Consider the following 22459-nt stretch of genomic DNA (forward strand, 5'->3'; position numbering starts at 1 on the left):
ACCCTAAATGGAATCATCTGTCCATGCATCCATTCATCATTCCCTCATCCCGCAATGAAAACGCATGAACATTCACTCACATAATATGTGAAACTTCCATCGCGTCTGTGCGTAATGCAGTCTGCAAAAACCACTGTGCTCCTGGCCGGATCTGTAGTGTCGTGAAGCTAGATGGACTTGGGAACGTCCTGCCTTATCGTCCACTACGCTATTGCGCATCCCATTCAATTCATGTCATTCATTGCTTGCTCGTTATGGGCCCTGTCCCAAGGACATTCAACAATAGAACGTTACATTTCCAGGCAGACCTGTGGGCGTCTCCTCACCGCTACTTCGCAACCAAAAATCCTGGCCTTCGAATTCCACACTTGCAACATTACGTCGAAAAGGCTTCTGTGAACGCTTGCATTCACAATTACATCAATGTAGTGCGGCTGTGTGTCATAATGCTAACTGGCTGCAATCACAAATGGGACGCCACGCCCGTCGGTGAAGTACGATACTGTGCTGCATGAGGGTCGGCCATCGATCGAGCCCTACATACCACTGACTCTTCACAGGTATGTAAGCGGCTGCAATCATAGCATGTGTAACAATGGGAGCATAGCATGAAAATCAGTCAAAGTACATCACACTGCCATCGGGATTTGATACATGATTCCAACCCCAAGATGCCATGCGGCCAAATGCAGCCTTACGTGCGGGACGTGCTCGGCCAGAAGGGATTGCATCTGCCACAGATTCATTCAATCAGCACAGGTGGAGGCCATACAGGCCGACAGCACATATATAGCAGACCCAAACCCCTCCCACAACCACTCCCACTCCAAAATGCTACCGGCAGGACTAGCGATGTTGGGCCTGGGGCACCAGATAGCACTGCAAGTGCTACAACTACAAGAAGACGACGAACAACAACAGGTACAACAACCGGGCGCACAGGGGAGACGGAGGAGAAGGAGGAGGAGGAGGGCAAGGCAGGGTCAGCAAGGCCCACAAGCACTGCCACTACCACCACGCAGGCGGCCCGCAATCCCACGCCTCCGAGCTGATCCGTTCAACCTCACTGCTGAGCAGATCCACACCCTCTACCGTTTGGACCGGGACACCATAATCGCCATTGTGGACATGACACATGCTGACCTCGTGAGCATGATAGATAGCCCAACCGCCATCCCACCCCTACTGAAGGTGGTGTCTGTACTCCACTTCCTGGCCACAGGCACCTACCAGCACACAGTGGGACAGTTGCATGGCATTTCACAGCCACTGTTCTCACGGACACTCTCCCAAGTGCACGATGCCCTCCTGAAGCACGCCGACGACCACATCACACTACCACGCACGTACCAGGAGATTACCAACGCAAAGGTGGGATTCCATGCACTTGGCGGCATCCCGGGTTGCATTGGTGCCATCGACTGCACCCATGTTGAATTGGTTGTCCCACATGCCATGGAGGTCCAGTACCGCAACCGGAAACAATTTCATTCAATCAATGTGCAAATGGTGTGTGACTCCAACAAGATCTTTACGCATTGTTGTGCCAGATTTCCAGGATCTACCCATGATTCTATGGTCCTGAGGAACACAAGAATACCACGCTACATGGAGCGACACGCAGGGCACAGATCCTGGCTACTCGGTGAGTCTCATTCCATGCATGACATCGTGGCCCATTTGATGCGTCAATGACCTTGCAGGAGGGGGGGGGGCTACTTAGCACTATCATTCCACTGACACCCTTTATTCGTCCCATACAGGTGATGCCGGGTATCCACTGAAGAGATGGCTCCTTACACCAATCCGGAACCCACAGAACCAGCATGAGGAGGACTACAACCATGCCCACTCACGTAGCCGTGTGGTCATTGAACAGGCATTCGGCCTACTGAAGGCTCGTTTCCGCAGCCTCAGCAGGTCTGGCGGGGCACTCATGTACAGCCATGAGAGGGTTTCTAAGATGGTCATGGCATGTGTCATGCTGCACAACATGTGCATACGTAGGAATGTGCCCATGCCCCCTGACGCTGTACTGCATGCACCTGAAGATGATGATGATGAGGGTGGGGATGTGGAGGGACGCCAGGGAGTCCATGAGGCACAGGATGCACGTGCAATCCGACAGAGCATCATAGATGCATGCTTCTAGCAACCACGCATGGTGCCTATTACACGGAAAGGGGACCTGTGGCACTGTGTGTGTGTAGTACACGCACATAGTGGACTGTACGCCTATGAAGGCCTCGTACGCAAATATCAATGTCCACACATGTCATTGGATGATAATGAAGTGCTGTATTGTTAATGTGATTTGATTCATACACCCTATGGACCCGCCACCCAGTGAAGCCCAACACACCCCCTCCACCCTACTTCCTCCCCCCCCAACACCAGTGTCCAGATATGCATGCTGCCCGTGGGTAGACGCTATTGCAAGCCCCCTCTACGGGTATCAGGGGCACCCCTGCCCGTGGAGCGCAGGTTCCTGCCAGATCTGCGTTGGGGGCTGCCCTGGACGGAACTTGCCACGGATGACGTCTCTGCCTGCTCGCGTCCATGCATGTCTCTGAGGGTTTGTGAGAGCTCCGAGAGCACACGGCGCACAGCAGCAAGTTCAGCACAAACGTCTTTGGACGTCGCATGCAGTTCCCCCCTCAGGCTCTCGGTGCTTTTCTCCATTTGTGCTCTCAGGCTCTCGGTGCTTCTCTCCATTTCTCCCCTGAGGCTCTCACTACTTTTCTCTATTTGTGCCCTGAGTGTCTCGGTGGATGTTTCCATGGCTGCCCTGGAACCCCCGCATTCATTTGCATGGTCCTTGAGTAGCGTGGACGCTTCCTGCTGTTGCTCGATCAGCAGGTCGAGGGACTGTTGCCTCTGCTGGGCCATGGACATTTGCGGTGGTGTGACAGGGGGGCTGCTCAACACATGTTGCCTTGGCACAGGACTTGTGGGGGTTGGCCAGTCGTCGTCTTCAGGGTGCCCCTGCGTGGTTTCGTCATGGTGTAGGGGATGGAACATGCAGGGGGATTGGGAAAGGTCATGGATGGTACCTACGTCGCCAGCACTGTTTTCCGTGTCGGAGCATGCTGGCATGACAGCTGTGTCACCTATGGTGCTGCTACCACCAGAGGCAGTGCCATCAGATACGTTCTTTGGGGGGACCTGTGGTGCTGGGGTTGTGGACTTGCTGGCTGCTGGGGTGCCTGTTGCAGTCCCCTCCAGTGTGCTGGCACTTGATTCCTGCTGCTGCCGTGTCTTGATCCTTGCACCTGAGGTGGAGGCTCTTGGGACGTTGGTCCTGGCCCTCTTTGCAGGCGTGCTGGTAGGGGTGTCCTGCAGCTCGTCGTTGGTATCGGACCCTGTGGTGGAGTAAAGAGGGGCGAGCGTTAGTTATGGGTCTGTCGGATTTGGAATGGCAACGTGTCAAATGCATTGGGGTGGTACATGAGGCTGATATGGGACTGGGCCTTGGAGGTGGTCTCATTTTCGTGTGGATTGAGGATGCATTCATTTGGCTGCCTGCAGTTAGGGGGTGCATGCTGCACATGTAGGGGTTGTTTATGGCATCTTGATTAATTTGTTTATTCATTCTGACTTTTAGAGGGCGCTGTCAGGGCAAAGTATGTATTGCACTATGGGGTCACATGGTACTGCACATGTTCGTGGTTTGTGGATTTCGCATTGTTTCTCTTGGCAAACCTACCTGATTCTCCGGATGTCGGCACTCCTTTCTCCATCCCTCCGACTCCCTCTATGCTCTCCACTCCTATGGTGGAGGCGCAGATCTCCTCCCAGGGGGTCAACTTGATGGGCGACTCTGACCCCCCCCCGGTAGCTGTGGCGATGTTCCTGTTCGCAGAAAGTATGCTGCGTACGCGGATCCGCAGGTCGTCCCACCGCTTGCGACATTGCTGTGGCGTGCGGGGTGTTGTCCCCACCGCACTTACGCGCTGTGCCACAAGGGCCCATATGGCCTTCTTGTTGGCAAGGGCCGTCCTGGTCATTTGACTGGAGAAGACGACGGCGCCATTTTCCTGCAGGGTCTCGGTCAGCACGGTCAGTTCCTCTCGGGAGAAGTGGACCTGCCGCTTGCGATCACACGCTTTCTTGGCTACCTTTCCCATATTTATTTTTTGAACTGGGGTTGCTAACGGGTTGGGATGTGTGTCAGGGTCGGATTTTTAATGGTTGTGTTGGGATTCGGATTTTATAGTTGTGCGGCGTGCTGTTTCCCGTTCCGGCCACATGCTTTTACTTCCGTTTCCGTATATTTACGGTGCCCGTAATTTGCGGTGCCCGCTCATTACGGTGCCCGCTCATTACGGTGACCGCTAAGATGGGTGGCGGTATTGCACCTGGTGCAGCGTACGGCGGCGGTAAGGGCCGTTTTGGGGTCATTTCCGCCATCGCAGCCTTTCGGATTCCGCCATGGCGTAATGCTCGTGCCCGATGGGTCGTAATTAGCCGCACTTTGCTCCTTCGTGCAATGGCGGAAACGCTATTTACGCTGTTGCGGTCCGGTCAGTCAATTTCCGCAAGGGTCGTAATGAGGGCCATAGTCCGAAATGGATGCTTAGTCTACTCTAAATGCTTTTTGGAAGTTTTTCTGCATTGTGAATTTGAGGTGTTTAAGAACAGACTAAATAATTGACTCACCCCCAGACGTGTTCCTGAAATAGACCTTTAATGAGTCTAGCAATTATTGTATAGCCTTCCAGAAAGACAAATTATGTGTTATTCCTATTTTGTTTTATTTCGGATAATTGTTCAAAGTGATACACTTGTGGAACCCCTTGTTTTTTTTAAGAGTCCTGAACAAAAAAAACCAGCCACTCCAGAAACAAAGAGCCACATGCCACTTGCCACAGCCCAGGAGCATCCATTTAAAAAAAAAGTTTTTTTTTTCCTTTTTTTAGGGGTAGCAAGGGAGACAACAGGGGTAGCCAGGGAGACTTGCGACCCCTGGCAATCCCCAAATGACGTCCCTGCTTGAGAGTAATTAAATAATGATGTGAGTGGATCAACAAATTGAACTTTGAATGTTTAATAAAATGACGGAGTAAAGCCACCTGGCTCGGGGCCTTCTAAAGATGAAGGGGGCTGTATAGCCAATTCGGTTTCCTCCTTTGTGATAGGCAGTTCTAAATGGCTGCAGGCAGCCTGGGATAACTGTGGGAGCGTGGATACATTAAGATAAAGCTTTTGCGCTCTGGGGCACAATTTCTCCTCAGGCATCATGGTCCCATACAACTGTAAAAAAAAAAAAAAGCCTCACATTTTTCACTATCACAGTGTGCCCGATTAATCTCGAACATTTGCAACATAATTCCTGGATTTTAGAATGTTCTGTTCTTAAGCTAATTATTTTTTTGCTTTGTTATTTTGCATATGATAAAACTGTTTTGCATTCAGGATGGAGGCAGCAGTTTCCGCCCCTAGTAACGCTTTTAGGTTAGCTCAGGCCAATTTGAGTTCTGCATAGTTCTTTTGGGGTCTGTGTGTATTTGTTCTTGCTTGCACACTTGAGATTCAAGTTGTTCCCTTTGCCTTTTTCTTGGATTTAAAATATGCAGTTGTTCAGCTAATAAAATCACCCCTTATCACTGCCTTCATGGCGTCCCATAGAATTCCTGGGGATGTCTCACCATTGCCATTAATAGCAAAATAATTACGAATAGCTGCAGCAATTTCTTTGCGGATCACACGGTCCTGACCTAGCGAATGATATAGTTTCCATTCATGATATTGGGGTGGCTGGATCCCATTGAATGGCAGACACTGCAGAGTGATCAGAGACCAATTTGGGGCTGATGTAAGAGTCAGAAATGTATGGGATCAGGGATGCCGAGAACAAGAGGAGATCGATGTGAGAAAAGGTCCTATGAACAAGCAAAACATGTGTATTCTCTTTCAATTCCATGTTGGAATCTCCAAACAAAAATTAAACCCAATTACTGCAGGACTCTTGCCAGGCCTACTGCATATTTTAAATCTGTGGGATACGCCAGGAGCGTTTTATCCACAGTGGGGTCGGGGATCAAACTGAAATCATCTTCAATGATAAGGTCTCCATCTGTTAAGGCTGCCAGAGTAGGAAGATGGCTAATTAGAAATTCCTGTTGATTATCATTAGGGATATATAGGGAGGCAACACTACAGTCATTGAATGGCTGAACAAAGCAACTTTTAGGAAGAGAAACTGCTATTGGGGTCTTTCAATGCACCCTATTTAAGCCAAGGAGTATCTTTAGCAATTAAGAGAGCAGTGCCAGTGGCGGAGCAAGCATTTGATGGCAGGGGGGGCCAAGTGCTCCTCAGGGGCAATGGCACCACACAGGTCGGGTCACTACCATTTGCTTACTTTTTGCAGGTGGTGATGCTGTCAAGTAGGTACACACACACGCGCGCGTTCCTACATGCATGCACCACACACGAGCATGCACTCCCACGGTACCTTCCTAACAACTTCTAAGGGGAGCTGGCCATCTGCGCAGAGACACCCCTGTCTCCAGGCGGTGCCCCTCAAAGAGAATCTTTCCACAGTCCCACTTGTGGCAGTACTCGACCTGCCAGAAATCACCCTCCTGATGAGACAAACATTATATTTGACTAGTTTCCCAGCCAGAGACTTGTCTCTTCAACCCTCAGCGTGTACCATGACGGGTAATATTTGTACCTTATACCACAAATGGGGCATCAATAGTGCCGTGCCCAGCAGCAGGCGCTTTCCAGGCACAGCCACCGGTTGGGGTTTCTAGAAGCCGCCCTGGCAGCGGCTGGAGAGTTCTTCATTTTCAATCAATCACATTAGAGTGGGCCTTTCATCACCTGCCCCCAAGCGACGGATAATGGTAAATACCAATTATGTGCTTGTTAGGCAGAATTACATGCAGTACCCTTTGGGAACACTACACACAATTAAGACTATATGTGTAAGCACAATCTCACCTTTGGTACAAGCCTGTACTACACAGTTATGTGGTAGCAGTGGCTGAGCAGCCAGACTTATCTCAAAGGGATGTGAGTAGTACACAATGTTACACAAAGCACTTGCAATCACAGTAGTTCAAACAAACACTATTCAAGGTTTCTTGGTAAAAGAATATACATTTGTTTACACAGTCAGTTGGAAAACATTCTACTAGTAAGAAGCAGCTCAATATCACAATCTTAATGCACTACAGTACACAACCAATATGTTTCTGAACAAGTTAGGCTCCCCTGAATTGGGAGCAAAATGGCACTTCAGTAACTGTTCAGTAAAGTGGTAGAAAGACAAAGGTTAAAAGAATTAAAGCAAACCTACTTTCATAGGCAGGGCAAATAGTTTCAGTTCACTACAACAGGCAATTCAATTCAATAGGCCTGGGCCAAAGTCAATGGTTCAGAGTCTTGGATAGGCTATCACAGTTCTGGTAGTAAACGGTTAAGTCTTTGCTAATGTTCTTAGAAATAGTTTGCCAGAAAAAGAGTTATATGTCGGATTAGGAGTGAACAAGACTCCAAAGTTGGGAAAGTTTCATAAACTTCCACTGCGGCAGAAAGGATTTCCACACCGTGTTTGCACAGTACCTTAAGTGTGAAGAAAAGCTGTAGCTGAGGCAGTTCTTCCTGGCAGTTCGAGCAGGTCTCGCTGTTCTTGAGCTTCAGTCGTGGGGACAAGAAGGAGAATGTCGGGAGGTTCCTGAAAGGCCCAGGGAAGAGGCCTCAAGCTTGGCAAAAACGTCGGTTTTAAGGTGTGAATGCCTTAAAGTCCACAAACTGGTATCCTTCTCACTGGCTGTCCGGTTTTCAACAGCACTCTGATGAAAATTCGACCAGTATGGAGATGGTGTCCAGGTGGTTTATGAGTTGGTTGTTCCCACCAGCTCAAGAGAAGAAGTCGTCCTTGAAGGGGCTTCTCTGCTGAGGGAGTTTCAGGCAATTCAGACCTGCAGCAGGGCTTCACTGGGCAAACCAACGGCTCAGGAGTTGCAGCAGTCATCTTTCTTCAGCTCGTCTTCGGTTCTTTCGTTCCAGTGGTCGTCTCTGCCTTCCAGATCCCAGAGATCTGCTTTTAAACAGTTTTCTCCCATTCAATGCAGCCTAGCTGTCACTCACCCAGCAGGGTTGTTCTCCTTGCCGGACAGTCAGCCAGCCAATCACACCAGAATACATTCAGGTCTCCTAGGAGACTAAGCACTGAAGCCCGTCAAAGGGCATCGAACAAAGGGACCAAACCTGGTTTGGAGCACAGTGTTAAACACAAGAATGACCTTTCCTAAAAGAAACATCGAAAAAAGATGACCGGGTGACCCGATTTTCAGCTACCGGTGTTCGCAGTTAGGGAAAATCATGGTAATTCATTCTAAAACCACTGCCACCAGCCATTTCAAGAGGAAAGGGTAACATTTGACTGTTACATGGGTGTTTAGACACAGGGGATGCTAGGCAACCCCTCCAGCACTCTATAGGAAGATAGTGGACCTCATTATGAGTTTGGAGGCAGCCATGGTGCTTTTAGCACCATGGCTGCCTCCATACCGGGCTCCAATACCGGGGTCCTTCAATGAAAAATAACCGGGTCATTCCAACATTGGAGGACCCAGTAATTCCTCCTTGAAGGAACCATTCCACATTCCCATTTGAGCCCCTATAGGGCTCAATGGGAATGGGGAGGGAGGTAATGACGGGCACATTACGAATGGTCCATTATTAGCTCCCTCCTCCCCTCGCGGGACCCTGAATGGACGTCTGCTTTTACCAGACATCTGGTCCGGGTCCCGCAAAGGGAACCTCGTAATCGGCGCTTACGTAATGAAGGGTGCCGGTCCCGTACCGGCACCCTTCATTTCATGAGCGCCAGGGTCGTAATGAGGCTGTGCTGGGTCTATGAATTTAAAAAGGCTAGCAAAGTCAATTTAACTTTACATGCTCTGGGAGACAGTAGTCAGTCCGATAGAAGGTAAGTAAACCTTGGGGAGTCTGAAAGACATCCCTGTGCCACTGCACTGAGGGTGCTGTGTGACACACAAGAAAAAGATGATGCCTATGGAGTTGTTTTAAAACTCCATATCCAAAGAACACAAAAGTAAAAAACACATCAAAATACATGAAAGAGCGGGAAAAAAGGCTCACACTCTTTCCAGGTAAAAATAAAAATCCAAGAAATCCAGCAAAGTTGCTGGGGGTCTCAAAAGGTAAGGGAAATTAGCACATTCTTGAGAATTCTCCCTAACAGTGCTTAACGGATGCCATTAAACTTCCAGTAGATCTGAAAGTCTGCTCCCTACGGCAACGCAGATGGTTAAATAAATTCGCCTCATAGAATGCTTCTAGGCCTAACCCTCCTCCACCAAGAGCCGCAGCTTAAATGTACTTAATAAGACTGCAGCAAGCCTGATTTCCTTGCAAATGAGATAGGGTAGCGACTACACAGGAGAGCGATACACATTTGTAGCTTGATGGTTAATTTGTAAACTATTAAATACTTGGGGCCTAATTCACAGAAGCGTTTTATAATGGCAAAATCCCATTGGAAACGCTCTGTGAATACGGGCCTTGGTCTTACATGGCCCAGCTAGCATCATGTACTGTTCCGCTGGAGAGAGGTTCAGAAGAGTTTGGGGGTTTTCCGGTTTGTGAATCTTGCAACGATTTCTCAACATATTACATGAGCAAATATCTTCTTAAGCTTATGAAAACATGAATAAAATAGTGCGTTTAATGATTTGTTATTTATATAGCATTTTTGCCAAAGCACTTTACATTGAACATATTTACATACAATTATCACCCACTATGTCGGGCATTATCTAAACACAATACAGAAGTCAATATAAGGGCAGGTTTGCTGAACATAATGCAGGTCTCTATAAGGCAGGTGCTACATATGCACAGTATAGGACTCTATAAGGCAGGCATTCCTTGAGCGCATATATGTTCATGCGACAGCCAGGAGTTCTTTCGGGCTCAAACAAAATAGGTGAAAATGAATAATAATAAACATATAATAATAATATGATGTTATACATAGAGCTTCATGGGGGATTCCCATTTCTTCTGCTTCTAAGAGCTGTACACAGTATATTATGATTACCCAAATGTAATCTACGGATCTGGGCTGAACTTGCCAAACAGCTGAGCTGCACAACCCCCTCCACTCCCTCCCCCCCTAGTCAAAAAGGAAGATCATCCTGGAATCATTCTGGAGTCATCCGATGACTCCATTCTAAAGTCATCCATGGATAATTCAGGAAGATCATCCGAAGTATTCCCACAGGCCAAAATATGTAATGAGATGATGACTCTAGTCATCACAGAAACTACTCCAGGATGAGTTTGGATTACTTCCAGTGATGATCTTGGATTACTCTAGGATGACTCCATGAGAACTTCAGGATGAGTTGGGATTACTCCCAGATGACTTTGGATTACTCTAGGATGACTCCATGACAACTCCAGGATGACTTCATGACAACTCCAGGATGGGTGGGGATTACTCCAGGATGACTTCGGATTACTCTAGGATGACTCTATGACAACTTCAGGATGAGTTGGGATTACTCGAGGAGGACTTCGGATTACTCGAGGATGACTCCATGACAACTCGAGGATGACTTCATGACAACTTCAGGATGGGTGGGGATTACTCCAGGATGGTTCCATCATAACTTTAGGATGGGTTTTGAATTGTGAATGATTATTACAGACCACTCCAGGATGAGTTTAAATGATTTCAAGATGCTTCCAAAAGATTTAGGAAAAGGGGTTGGATTACCCCAGGATGTATCCCTTTTGAGTAAGATTGGTGGCATCACTTTAGAATGACACTATTTAGACTTACGTGTAGTGTACTGGAAAAATTCCTAGGGAATTTTGCAGCCGTCACTTTCCCTCTTTGACTTCTATGCTATAGCACCCAAATGTCGTTAACTAAGCTGATTTAGCGTACAAAACTGCAAATCCCCCCATGTGACGAACCAATCTGTAAACTCCCACATTTCATTTCTCACCTCTAGCTAACATGTCCTCACACCCAATAAACTCCCACAATTACAAAGTGCTGCACTAAAATACACAATCTTCAAATAAACCCAAGCAATGGCTTCCTTTTGGTTTAATGCACCCGAAATATGTTAACTAGAAGTCCTTCCTGGTAGAAGCAATGAAATCCCACAACAATCCTATACAAATCCAAAAGCAATGCAAACCCAAGACAATCCTATAAAAATCCCAAAGCGATGTTAACTATAACCCTGAAAAGAAACCCTCTTGTAGGCATTACACTCACTGGGTCTTAGTCGTCATTTGGGTAAAATGATATGACAGTCGAACAAGGCTAATGGGATATTATCTATTTTTAAAAAAGAACACGCCTGCTTTTAATTCAATTGCATTTATTAAAAGAGGCACAATGAGGTTCAACCTGAAAATGGGCACATATACACAAACATGACTGTAGCAATCCCAGAACTGGGTACTTTACAATTAGTGCACATGTATGGATTTAAAAAAAAAACAATACCAGTCAGGGAGTCAAACCCGGATATACCCAGTAAGCAAGAAGTCAGGTACGGACCAAGCTCACAGAGCAGTTGTGAAGCAGGTACCCAGACTCAGCACAGCTTTCAAGGAAGTTAGGTGGGGAGCCAGAACCAGGCAACGAGTCAAAATGAGACCCAGGGCAAGCCCAGGGAGCAAGGGTGAAGGAGGGACCCGGAACCAGCGCAGGGAGCCAGATGGGTACCCAGACACAGCCCAGCAAGTAAGGAAGTTTGTTAGGGACCCAGAACAAGCCAGTGAGTCAAATGGGGAACCAGAGCAAGCTGGGGAGCGAGGGATTCTGATGTGGACCTAGGGTGAGTCCAGGGGAGTCAGATGGTGACCCAGAACCAGCCCATGGAGCAAGGGGGGGGGGCACAGGCACAGACCAGGGAGTTGGGGGGCACGTCCCATCCCAGGGAGGAAAACGGAGGTGTGCACACAACCCAGAGATTAAACAAGATGGTGGTGCAGACTCATCCCAGGGATCAAGCAAGTGTTGGGGCGGCCCTTGATTACCCTTGGGAGCAGAGGAGAGGGAAGACGCAGACCCAGCCCAGGACGCCAAGGGAGGGATACCGGCCCACGGAGCAAGAGAGTAAGAGAGGGGAGGGCACAAAACCATGCGCGGTAGCAAGGAGTGGCGGGGACCCAGCCACAACGCAGGGAGCAAGAGGGCCGGGGGGCCCCAGACAAGTACAGGCAGCAATGGAGTTCCCCTGAACCAACCCAGGTAGCATTTTATAATACAATAACTAAATGTTTTGAAAAATAAGATGAATTTTGCATTCTGTAAATAGTGACTAGACTTGCGTAGAAAAAGACAAGTCAGGTGCCTTCTGCTTCAGACAGTAGATCCCAATTGCGTTCGGCAGTGCTTTCCGGTATTCAACAGCAGAGTGTTCTCCAAAGCCCATTTCTGTTGCTTTAATGGATACATTCTGAAATGCAAAAAGGAATCATTCTGTAGAAATTGTTTGAAAAGAGCTGGAAAAAGATGCTTAACAAACATAACTTTGCTGATGAAGTGCCTGGCACAGAGATGCCTGGATGAAATGAAGTGCAGTAGACAATTAGCACTGTACAAGCTTCAAATAAATATATTTAACATGTGTGTTCTGAATGGCATTTATGTACCTTTTATTGCTTCTTGTCACCGACAATCCAATGTTAATCTTCCCTTTTCTGCCATTTTGCTACATTCACGTGCCAGCGTTTTTTTCAGCAGGTAGCGGGCCAAGTTGCTTGTCTGTCTTTTTGTGCCGACATCACAATCTCCCTTGGTTCACCATGTAGCCTGTAACGAGACGAATGTTCCTATGTGTATATAAGAAAAGAAAAATGATTAGATTTCTCAAACCTGAAAGACTATATCAAGATCTGGAAATTGTTCAGATGTCAATATTTAATAAAGCCACATCCACAATTATATGCTCTCTTTTTGGCGGTCTGTTTATCTTGTTTCCTTACTGCTTTTCTGCCTAACTGGTTATTTATTCACATAGTATCGTGCTTTGGTGAAACAGCTTTGTAAGCACAATACATACAATTATAGATCTGTAGGCTTAGGCATATAGTCGATTGCAAACTTTACAAGGGTATCAACCCCAAGATGTCTTCACAGGAATGCCGGGGTAGAGGGGAAGAGATGAGGCAGGAAAAGACTAAGATTTCTCTGGCATATTGACTGAGAAGATAAAGCATTACATTTAATAGGGGTGTCAACCAACTTGCTTTTTACTCAAGGGGTGCTTACTTCTGATGCTGATGCCGGACCAGGATCAGGCACTCGGTGGTTCTGGTTCCCCTCTTTCTTCACTGAAGAGCCAGTTCCAGGCAGTGTCCGATGGCTAGCTTCCGATGCAAGTCCATTCTATCCCAGTACACCGAAATAGTAGCACAAACATTAATATTACACATGACCAGTGACCAAATTCCCTTCTACCCCCAACTGCTTCAAGGCGTGACGAGTCAAGGGAAACAAAGGGAGGGTGGACAACAATCATACTAAGCCAGGTGACATTCGGATCGCGCTAGTGCGTGGGAAGGGGGCAGGGATAGTGCAGTACAAGATGATAGCAATAAGTAAGTGACGGCCAGCAAGTGGCAAGTGCATGGGTAAGTGCAGACATCAGGGGGCTGGTAGGGGGACTGTAGGGGTGTGGGGGTTGCTAGGTGGGCAGTGCAGGTGTGAGACGCTGGTGGGGGAGGGACCTGGGCCCGTGATCAGAGGGTGTCCAGGTAGCCAGTGCAGTTCAGGATACAGCCAGGTGGTCAGCAGAGGAGAGGAGGAGAAAAAGCAGACGCAAAGAGAAAGGTTTTGAGGTGCTTCCGGAACCAGAGATGGTTCTCCTCAAGTTTCACGGAGGCTGTTCCAGAGGGATGCACCAGCCGAGGAAAGAGATCTACCACCAACTCGTTGTTTGGAGAAGCGACTGACCCTGAGGGATTTGGAGGCAGATGAGCGAAGAGCACAAGAAGTAAGAAATTTAGGAAGAGAGAGTTGAAGGTGTTGAGGCCCCAGAAGGCCTTGTGGACAATGCAGAGGGTTTTGAACTTAATCCTCGCAGCCACTGCAGAGATTTCAGTCCTGGAGAGATACGATCCCTGGGCTTGAGGCCAAGGACAAGTCTTGCAGTCCTGTTCTGGATGAGTTGCAGAGGGCGAAGAGTAGAGGCAGGTAGATTTAGAAAGAGGCTGTTGCAATAGAGTCCAGCCTAGAGAGAGAGCTCTGGAAACAGTGAGCTGTGGGGAAGCAGAGGAAAGGAAGAATACCCCTGAGGTGCAGCTGGTAGTGTGACTTCTTAGAGAAGGAGGGTGTGGGTCGAAGATGATCCAGAGGTTTTCACAAGCATAAAATTGCAGAAGTGGTGCCTGGCACACGGATGCCTAGATGAAAGGAAACGCAGTAGATAATTAGCACTGTACAATCCCCAAATAAATATATTTAACATGTGTGTTACATTCATGTCGCCCTAGGGACTCAAAGACTGCACACCCCTTACCTGGGTCGACAGCAGCAACAGGCCGAGGATCACAGGAGAGGCTGCAGCATCTCCTTCTCCATCCAACGAGCTACCTGCTAGAAGTAGACACAGTTTCAGGCTTGGCTGAACCCCTTCCTAGAGAGTGCGGTCTGAGCATAGCTGCACGCGCATAATGACGCAAAGGCACAGAATTGAAAGCAGAGCACCAAAAGTTTATAGTCAGGCAAGGCTGCAAACAGGGGCACAGCCGAACGTCTGAATTGGGTCTTACTCCCCCCCTCCCCTTCTCTGAGCAGGATGTTACTACAGCCGGAACTAATAGTTCACCTGCAGCTCCAACACAGCCCCCCCTGCGCCTCCTCCAGAGACTCTGAGTCTACCGCACCAACCATACCCCTTCCAGGCGGGCTTCCTTTTGTTGTGCAAAAAGTAAAAAACAGAGAGCAAACCAAATGAAATAACAGCGGATTTCCCGCCTGTTACCTTCGTCCGTGGTCGCAAGCAGCACCCCATTTTGCTGCCCTTACACCCTGTGCCAGGCTTCCAAGAGGAGGGGGGGTCCTTTATTTACCTGCACAGATGCGAGTAATGCAGCCATCATGGCAGGGATGCGTGCCCACTCCAGGAGGTGTCAGCATCCTCTGGCGTGACACCTGGAGTGATGCCCGGAGTCTCACGTGATGACATAGTAACCACATTCCAGGATACGCTGGGGTTGCACCGATGAATACATCACATTTGCCAGGGCTTGTCTGCAATCATGGCAACAGAGACCACACGTTATACATATAACTTTTCCTTCAAGCTGCCTTGCTATCTTTATCATTTCTTCGAAATGCCCATTAAGTACAACCGAAATGGGCATGAATTGTTTTCTTACCCATTTGATTCTGTAATTGTATTGTTCAAATTGTTCCATAACATGTAAAAAATTACTTTCTAACGGGTACATAATAATTATTTACTTCCGAAACCTTCACATTCGCCCGAAACAACTGTGGGTTTGCCCTGAATAATACTGTGTGCGTGCGTGCGTGTCTGTGTGCGAGCGAGAGACAGCTGGCCTGCCAACATAGAATTTTGAACCCAAATCGCCCTGGTAAACAACCCTAATGATCGCTAATGCTATACCCGCTTTATATTCCAGTTAAACGTATAGTTTCTGGTGTGCAGAAAATCTCCGTTGATTCCAGTGGCATCAGGGAACTGGGGACCGGTGTATTTTGTTCTGTTGGCATCTTTTACACAGTGTGATCGGTGGGGGGGGGGCGGGCGAGAAGAAAGACTCCGCACATGCACACGAACTCTGTCGAGAAGAACACGAGTCTTATTTGAATTTGTTATGAAACATTAGCGTCCCATATCTCCTTTGCCTGCATGACATCCAGGTTCCACGCAGGTAGGGCTTCATTGCGTGCGTCGCAAGGGGAAGGAGAAGGGAATTATTTTTCATGGCGGCAAAGTGGAGGCAGCAATGGCGGCGCCTATAAACTTTCCTCGAAGTGCATGCACATAGCGACTGACATTGAATGGGAGCGGAGGGCGAGTAAACAAAAGTGAATTGGGGTGAAAAGGGCATCTACTTCAAGGCCTGCTTTGGCACAGCAGCAGCTCTGGTAGATAGGGGACACAGACTTTGGCGCGCTGATTGGGACAGGCTTTTGAACAAAGGCAGCTCGCGGCTCCACTCGTAAATCAAATAAATGTGTCCTGAGAGGCACGCAGATCCCCAGCATGCCAACCGAATGCCTTAGAATTAAATAAGCCCAAAAATGTACTGCCTCCTTACCTTACTGTGGCTTAATTTGCTCAAACCACACGGACGGATCAAGCAGGTCAAATTCTCTGTATCCGCCATTGCTGCACTTGGCTTCCAGAAACGGAAGCCTTTGTGTAGCCCAACGGACCCAGGAAAATAGCACAAACATAGCCCAATCAAATTGTGACCAATCAGCTCCAATATCCAGTGTCAATCAACAATTATTTATTTATTTATTTATATTTATTCATACTGTTGTGGTTAAGTAAATCTTTAACACGCCAAACAATAAAATACAAAAATACATTTACAATGCAAAACAGTACATGTAACCCATATGTTATTAATAATTAAAACATTAAAACATCCCATACTCTGTCTGTTAGGCTTCACTCCTAACAGACAGAGTATGGGATGAGGTGTGAACGCACTGCTTTCCCTGCGCTACTCTAAATTCTTTAATACACAGTTATGAACCCTCCCAATGGTATGTATTTTGCCAACCTCTGAAGCCTGAAAAGTAGATACACGCAGGATTGACATGTGGCCAACTTTGCACCAGACCTGCCGATGAAATGGCCAAGCGTTAAATCTCAGTTACCAGTTTAATGGTATCCACTACTGAGTTTAATTTGCTTTCTGACTTTGAGAACATTCAGACATGTAATTGCTGATTTTACTATAGCTGGCAAGCTAGCAATAGCCGGGAAGATAACTCAAGAGGTTGAGCGTTGCTGCTGCGTTGTGTGTGAGATCTGCAAGTTGCAGGTTCGAATCCCGGCAAGGCCAACTCAGCCTGTCATACTGCTGAGGTTGATAGATGTATACCATCACAGGTTGGGTGTGTTTTGTTGTATATAAAGCACTTAAGTGAAAGTGCTATACATCAACATATCATTATCATTTGGCCTTGGCCATCTGCTTGCATTCTCAGTAATTTGGTGATATGGGCCAATACACACTGATATTAATGATGCATATGCTGATCCATTCTTGTATGAAATGTATATCACATTACAGTGATAGTGTAACCATATTTTTAGTAGTGTACTTAGGAACAATGCTATGCGATGCCACTTTGTGTTTTGTCAAGGGGTGAAAGGTCGTGTTCATTCGCTTCCTGTGATGTCACTTCGGGGTGGGGTCAAATGTGGTGAAAGGTAAAGTGATGACCCTTCAGTTACCCCTGGCATTTTGGTGAAATTATGTCCCTGTCTCTATCCTGACCCTCTCTACACTACCCCCACTCACACTACCTCTACTTTCTCTACCCCCACTCAGCCACCCTACCCCCTCTTTATCTACCAGCCCCACATTGCTTTTTGATATTCATATGTCTCAAAAGTAAGACATTTTTACAGAATAGCATAACTATACATAGAACACAGTGTGTTTAAAAATACAAATATTTTACTATAATCTGCTGCTCCCCCAGCAACACCACTCTCCTCAGAAACACACTTTCTTTAAAAACACACTTTGTTATGAAAAGCACAGTTAAATGAAATCCTCTTTATTAACCAGCTGCACGCCTCTGTCAAACAATGACTAAAAGTAGGAGACATTATCACAAAGGTTATGTTTGTCAGCTGGTTTATCATGTGATTTGCATACGTTTTAAGTCATATCCATCAAAACCCAAACATGTCCACAAACTGTAGCTGGTAAGATATGTGGTTAAGTACTTCAATTGCAAGACTGGACTCCAGTGATTTCACCACTTCCCTAAAGCGTCTTATCATGGGAAAATCATTTTGATATTGCTTTCCCTAGTCTGACAACATTTGAGGTCCCTGGGAGTGATTTAATTTGCAGGAAACGCACTTCTAAAAAGGCCTCTGTCATGGTATTGCTCCAAATGTTTCCTTGTCTCCCCTGGGGTCCTGATATCTCCCTTTCCAGTGCAGGGAACCACACAAGGGGACATTCTGGGTTCATGTATGAGGTTTTTCAGTCCCGATGGTGGACAATTTGCTATCAGGTAAGGCAATGCTGCATATGCCTGTTGTAATACAATGGGAGGAAAGTATATTCTTAAATGAAGGCGTTTTTCCAGCAGGGTGAAGTTTGAGTTTGTTCCACCACTAACAAAGAATAGCTTGGTGCCTGTTTTTTTTTTTAAATAAAACTTTCTTGTATTGTTTTACAATAATAAACAGGTGCCCAAGTGGGCACTAAACTCTCCCAACAATGTCCCACCAGCTCCACCGCCCCCCAACAAAAGAACTCACATTTCACAACCATCATTAGTGACGATCACCCAAGTTCCATGTACATTATCCCAGTCGGTTTACAGATTATTCGAGCCATCGGTTATGGTGACCTTCCCATATAGGTTTGAATCTTACCTCCAAATATGTATCACCCAGGTGGGTGTCCCGGGGAAGTGTCAGGCGTCTGCGCCTTTCGCGCTTTTTCCAATTGGTATTGCCTGAAAGGTGGCCAGTAGTCAAATGGGCGACTTGTGCTTAGGAGTGATGAGGCAAACATAGTCTGCCTGCGCTCACACAGGTCCATGCTTTCCAGTCATCTTGCAAAGGTGGGGGGATTGGCCTTCCCCCAGGTTCTGGCCACCAAGCATCTAGCCACCACTGAGGCCATGCCCAGAAGTTTTATTTTTCCAACATTTAAATGCAGTAAAAATGTGTGCCTATGTTACTGGATTGTTTTTACAGAGATACAAGTTGGTAAAAATCAAAAATAAATGTTACAATGTATACTTGCTTGTAAAATAATCAAAAATAAATGCAGTAAAAATGTGTAGTGTTGCTGGATTGGTTTTTATTGAGAAACAAGTTGAAAACAATCCAAAAGCAATCCACCACTTTAAAAGCAAGCAATGGGGAGGAGGATGGGGTGGGGCAACTCAAATTGCACTTTTTCTTTTTTGAGTTACACATATTTCTACAAGGATATGTTGGTCAACATGATTTATCATGTGATTTGTACCTGTACCTCTTTTACTGCAATGGGCCTCTCAACTCCTGGAACTTATTAACTTCAGCCAAATATGTTTTATGAAAGGAAAATGAACTGTAACTGTATTATGAGATTTGTATAGTCTTCTATTTTTTTTAAATCAAAACATTCTTTCAAATTTAATGAATACCAATTTCATTTGAACAGAGTGCAGTCTGACTACATTCTGTTTGATTATTATTGAATTTATTAAACGCTGACCGAGCTTCGAGAAACAGCAAAGCACTTTACAGAGGTATACAACAATACAGATGCATAACAGTGCACTTATTAGAGGTAACAACAGAACAGATATACAGCCAGGGGTGTTATACAGAGGGGCACAGAGGAGGTATACAGCTGTACCTGGTGGCAGACAGGCGGCCACCATCCAGCGAGTCAGGTGGCGCGATGGGAGATGGGATTGCTGAGCTGTTAGCCATTTCTTCTACCCATTGCTGCAAATTGATATACCCTGAATCTTAGCAACTAGGCATTATTTACTGGAGAAATTAGTTAAGTGCAGTTGGACTTGTAATTTTCACCAATAAAATGCAAAATAAATAAAAACCTAAACTCTGCAAAATGTTTAACCAGATTAAAATGCTAAATAACTGCAACCAACGTTACAGAGAGTCTGTAGACCCAGCACAGGTTACATTTCACGGTACAGTACATGGTATGAGAACAACAGAGGGCACGAAGCACAAAACAGGTTGCAAGGGGAGGCCGCTATGAACAGCACAGTTAAATGAAATCCTCTTTATTAACCAGCTGCACGCCTCTATCAAACAATGACTAAAAGTAGGTGACCCTATTATCACAAAGGTTATGTTTATCAGCTTGGTTTATTATGTGATTTGATTACTTTTTAAGCCATCTCCATCAAAACCCAAACATGTCCTCAAACTGTAGCTGGGAAGATATGTGGTTAAATACTTCAATTGCAAGACTGGACTACAGTGATTTCACCACTTCCCTAAAGCGTCTTATCATGGGAATATCATGTTGATCTTGCTGTCCCTAGTCCGACAACATTTGAGTAATTTGTTTTGCAGGGAAGGCAATTCTAAAAAGGCCTCAGTCATGATATTGCTCCAAATGTTTCCTTGTCTCCCCTAGGGTCCTGAAATCTCCCTTTCCCGTGAAGGGAACCACACAAAGGGACATTCTAGGTTCATGCGTGGGCTTTTTCAGTCCCGATGGTGGACAATTTGCTATCAGTTAAGGGCAATGCTGCATATGCCAGTTGTAATACAATGGGAGGAAAGTATTCTTAAATGCGTTATTCTGGTATGGTGAAGTTTGAGTTTGTTCCACAACGAACATAGAATAGCTTGGTGCCTGCTTTTGACTGGGATGGCAAAGGATTCTCACCCAGGGGGGCATGCTATGTTTAGGCCTGTGGCTTCCATTTTTGCCCAACATGGTCTCCAGCTTTACCCTTGCTACATTGGGGATTTTGAGGGTGCCGGCTGCTTGCTTTTGACTGTGATGGCAAAGGATTCTCACCCAGGAGGTGCATGCTATGTTAAGGCCTGTGGCTTCCATTTTCGCCCAACATAGTCTCAAGCTTTACCCTTGCTACATTGGGGATTTTGAGGGTGCTGGGTGCCTGGGTGCCTGGGTGCCTGCTTTTGACTGTGATGGCAAAGGATTCTCACTGTGGGGATGCATGCTATGTTAAGGCCTGTGGCTTCCATTTTTGCCGACCATAGTTTCAAGCTTTACCCTTACCACATTGGGGATTTTGAGGGTGCGAGGTGCCAGCTTTTGACTGGGATGGCAAAGGATTCTCACACAGGGGGTGCCTGCTATGTTTAGGCCTATGGCTTCCATTTTTGCTCAACATGGTCTCTGGCTTTACCCATGACACATTGGGGCTTTTGAGGGTGCTGGGTGCTTGCTTTTGACTGTGATAGCAAAGGATTCTCACCCAAGGGGTGCATGCTATGTTAAGGCCTGTGGCTTCCATTTTTGGCGAACATAGTCTCAAGCTTTACCCTTGCCACATTGGGGATTTTGAGGGTGCTGGGTGCCAGCTTTTGACTGGGATGGCAAAGGATTCTCACACAGGGGGTGCATGCTATGTTTAGGCCTGTGGCTTCCATTTTCGCCAGCATAGCCAAAAAGGTGTGCTTAGCAAAGCATTTGAAAATCATTCAGCACAAGTGCAACTAAGCAAAAGCTGAATGACTCTTGAAGTAATCAGTAGGTCATCCCAGAATCATCCTCATATCATCAGGGACAAACATGTTTTTGCCCTTCAAGTAATCAGCAGGTCATCCCAGAATCATCTGGGGCAACCTATTGATGCTCCTGAAGTAATCGGCAGGTCGTTCCAGAATCATCCCCAAATCATCATGGTGATGCTCTCGAAGTAATCGGCAAGTCATCCTAAAGTCATCAGGAACAAAGAGTTTCCTAAAATAGGGATGATGTTGGCATCATCAGCAAGTCATCCTAAGCTCATCCCTAAATCATCACCCACCATTCTGAGACATTAGCTGATGACTTTAACAGCCTGATGACTTCTAATGATGTGGGAATGACTTCTAATGTAGTTCGATGATCATCGGATGACTCCAGGATGATCTCTAAAGTCATCCTTTTAGACCAGGGGGCCCTCACAGACACCCAACTGCTGCCCCTACCTTCCGCCTCCAATGCCCCCCATCCATTGGTGACGGCTGCGAGGGACTCCTGGGACAGCTGCAGCAGGTGACGCGGCAGACACGCTCTGGTGGTCTCTGTTGCATGTCACCCCTCCTGGGGCACATGGTATGGCCCAAGGATCAATGCAGGGTCACATGGTAGCAACCATGTGACCAAGGTAATAAATAGAACAAGCTGTTTCCTGCTCGTCAGTCGATGTTAACCTGATTCCGGTGTCGTTCTTGTGTGCACCCTGTGCAGTAGGCCAAGGGACGGGGCCCTGCACGAGGTCAGCGCCCCTACTGGGCAACGCCGGCCTACTTCAATGGTATAGCCATGTGACCATGGCTGAGGGTGCAACACCGGCCTGGCTGCAGCAAGCTGGTAGCCCATAGCCACGTGGTCTGTTCTGGTGATCCGGGGCGAGCAGGGTGCCCCCGGCTCCTTTGTTTGATGCATGATCGCAGCACTGGTGACTCGTGTCGGGTGATCCTGACACATGCTCGGAGCTTGATGAAAAAAATTAATAAATAACATTTAATTTCGCCCGCAATGACAAAAGGGCAGCAGCGAC

At 46.9% G+C, this 22459-nt stretch overlaps 1 protein-coding gene and 1 long non-coding RNA gene across 3 annotated transcripts in view; one reads left to right on the forward strand and one right to left on the reverse strand.

Moving 5' to 3' along the window:
* PDIA2 (protein disulfide isomerase family A member 2) overlaps positions 1-22459 on the forward strand; it is a 771139-nt gene that overhangs the window by 164011 nt on the left and 584669 nt on the right. The gene's annotated exons all lie outside the window — the stretch shown is intronic.
* Positions 14003-16341, reverse strand: LOC138569110 (uncharacterized). Of its 2 annotated transcripts, none has more exons than XR_011303132.1 (3): positions 16303-16341; positions 14532-14605; positions 14003-14415 (listed from the first exon to the last, which is right to left on the reverse strand). It is a non-coding gene; the product is annotated as an uncharacterized lncRNA (long non-coding RNA). The 2 variants fall into 2 exon arrangements; XR_011303133.1 differs by lacking the exon at positions 16303-16341 and adding an exon at positions 15085-15338.

The sequence above is a fragment of the Ambystoma mexicanum genome, chromosome 2q (assembly GCF_040938575.1).
Source record: "Ambystoma mexicanum isolate Mex_15411 chromosome 2q, UKY_AmexF1_1, whole genome shotgun sequence".
Lineage (NCBI taxonomy): Eukaryota > Metazoa > Chordata > Amphibia > Caudata > Ambystomatidae > Ambystoma > Ambystoma mexicanum.